Genomic DNA, 2986 nt, shown 5'->3' on the forward strand with positions numbered 1-2986 from the left:
CAAGACATTTATACAATATTTTTATCAAATGTATTATTTAAGCTGTAAAGTTGAAAGTTTCCAAAGTTTTGAATAGAAAAGGCCATTCAAGTTGGTCAAAAGACTTTCCGGCATCAACAGCCATTATTGATAAATCGATATCTTGTTTTTTTGCGTATTGTATTAAGCTGAAAAATTGTATTGTCAGGGGCATGTATTGATGGATGCCAAGGGAAGCCAAAGAAATTAACAAGAAAAAAAAGAAAACACATAGAAAATAATGCGTCTGTTGTCTATCTGTGTTTCATACATTTTTTTCAATTCGCAAAAGGCTGAATGTTTCTTACCGGAAAAAGCATCTGAGCGATGTGTAGGCTATCTATCTAATGCTGTCTGGTCAAAAAGACTATGACATTGTTGCCCCCTGTAGCATTCAATTCAAGGGAATACAGAAATCACTTGGCTTCCCCTGATACATGTTTTAAATAAAATAATAGCCAATCAGAATTGAGGTGAACTGAGTGAGCTCAACTGTGAATGGTCCGGGCGCAACAAGAAATGTGCCAAGGGAAGCCAGTTTGGATTCACATCACATCGAGAGCAATATGTAATTGACAGAAACAACTTGAATTGTTGCATCTCGTTGTGTTGTTGTCCTCTGGTAGCTAAAATTGTCCCTTTCCTAAATTAACCATAGATGGAGATAAAGATTTGGACTTGTGGTTTTACTTAATTCTCCGTACTGGCCAATGATTATAATGGCGATTCTGGCGATTCTGATCCAATAACTAGTTAATGTTGCCCATGAAAGGAAGTTAGGCTAGCAAGCAAGCATTTTAGCCAGGTAGCCTTGGACAACAAAAAATAAAAGTGTGTACTGTATGACAGAGTCATAGACCGTTTTGTCAACATGAAAGAGAAGGGGATGGCATCAGTGTTTCTCTATAGGTAGGGGTAGTCGACATGTTTTTTCTACTTGCACAAACGCATGTACACACGCACACACATACACACTCACACACACACACACACAAATCAGAACCATGGAACCACATCATATTTAGCTTTCGTTGATTGGACTAAATTGTTTTTGGTATCTTTTAGTTGTCACTGTATTAGACTAAGCATAGGTTAGTTGAGGAAATTCTTACACAGGGACACTTGAAGTAAATCTTAATATGAATCATTGTTTATTGTCAGCGCGATGGAGAGGTTCCAACCAACTCAATGCATCATAGTACACATGTCAATCAGGAGCTCTGCTTGGGAAGTCCCAGCAGTTGTCTTATATACGGCTATACACAGACAAGTAATATTTGCATGATTTAGTTAAATCAGTTACTTGCATGAATACAGAAATTGGTTATTAGAACAACACATGAATAGAACACAGAAATGAATTATAAGAAAAGCACATTTCCATCACAGGTTTTTTATGTTGTTGAAATGTTAAAGTTGAAATGGTGCTGGAATAGTGGAGGCAGCTCCTGTTTTCTTTATGACTTGCAGTAAATCTATGTCGTTTTTAATCAATAGTTATTTAGTAGTCCCAAAATGTCAGAAACAACTTGCTTGACCGTGCTGTAACTGCTGTAACTGTCTGTTAAACGCAATATGCTTTGTGGACTTCACTGGACAAAGAGGTTGCTTTCCAGTTTCGTTGAATATATTCTGACACTGTCTCTTCTTATTGTCTCTGCCTTACGCATATTTATCACGGTCGCAAGACATATGAACTAACAGGTTATAGAGCAAACAATGCAATGATCACAACACATAGGTTGTAATATGGCTTTCTTTTTCAGGATTGGCTTCCCCAGCGATTTTACCCACACACCACTACTGGTTCTTGTATTTGTTTTATAAGTGTCTAATTTAATTAACCCTGTTTGATTGATATGTATCAAGTCTGGTAAGACTTTTGCCATTATATTGCTTATGAGCTTTGTTATTATTTTAATAGAACAATTTATTAAATTTATGGGTCTATAATCAATCAGGGGACTCTAAGAGTCTAAGCCTCTACTAAGCTAACATGGAACTGTTTTAAAACGGTCATAGCATGGATCATTTAGCTATTTGATTTTGAATTTGCTTGGCCTTACTGCTATTAGCCCATAGAAACATATTGAATAACACATTCATACATGGCAAAATAGATGGTCATAAATAAATCAAAAGGATGTATGGCTTGAGGTGTCTAAAATGCATCTAAGAGATATTGGAAAGCTATAGGAAAAAGTACCAGGCACTTCAGATGAGACTTTTGTAACTCAAACTATTCGGAATTGACAGACCTTTTTGTGAGAAGACTAATTTTTAGGGATGTCTCCTTGTCTGACAAACACAGCTGTAGCACAGAGTTTGGAAACTCAGAGGCACGACATCGCGAAACTTCCTGAAGAAGACCAGGCCGAGGTTTGAGGTTTGAGAAGTCAATGAGAGAAGTGAAAAAATCTTCTTTAGTTGTTCATTTTCTCGATATCTAAAGGCACAACCTAGATTCGAGCCAATGTCGTAAGTAGTTGAACATGTTATTACTCCAACCTCGTGAAAGTGAAAAACTGATGCGTTTTCATTTTTGTCTTAAACAACATTATATCGGAGGGGTGCCTTTGATTTGACTGCCTGCACATGAGCAGTCGGCTTAAGCTTAGCTAGCCAACATTGACATGACATCACTTACAAGTGTGATCAGAAATTTCTATTGGAGAAGCATTTTTGGTCTATCTTCGTAGTCCCAGTCGTTATTAGATAGAATGTCGAGGCCCTGCCCGCCTGTGGGGAAAACCACCTGTTGTTACCTAGGTTACCCCATTGTCTGTTTATTTTAGTCAACTCCAAAACTACATTTAACAAAAGTACATGTCTAAAGATTACTTTTCCACATTACCTGGGGCCAGATTCACAAAACATTACTTACAAAAAATCTTAAGAAGCTGCTTAAGACAAAAAATTAGAAGTTCATAAGATAGTTTGTAAATGCTATTCCTCAAAATGTTCTTAG

The sequence above is a fragment of the Oncorhynchus mykiss genome, chromosome 27 (assembly GCF_057628025.1).
Source record: "Oncorhynchus mykiss isolate SJ-2025 chromosome 27, ASM5762802v1, whole genome shotgun sequence".
NCBI classification, from domain to species: Eukaryota; Metazoa; Chordata; class Actinopteri; order Salmoniformes; family Salmonidae; genus Oncorhynchus; species Oncorhynchus mykiss.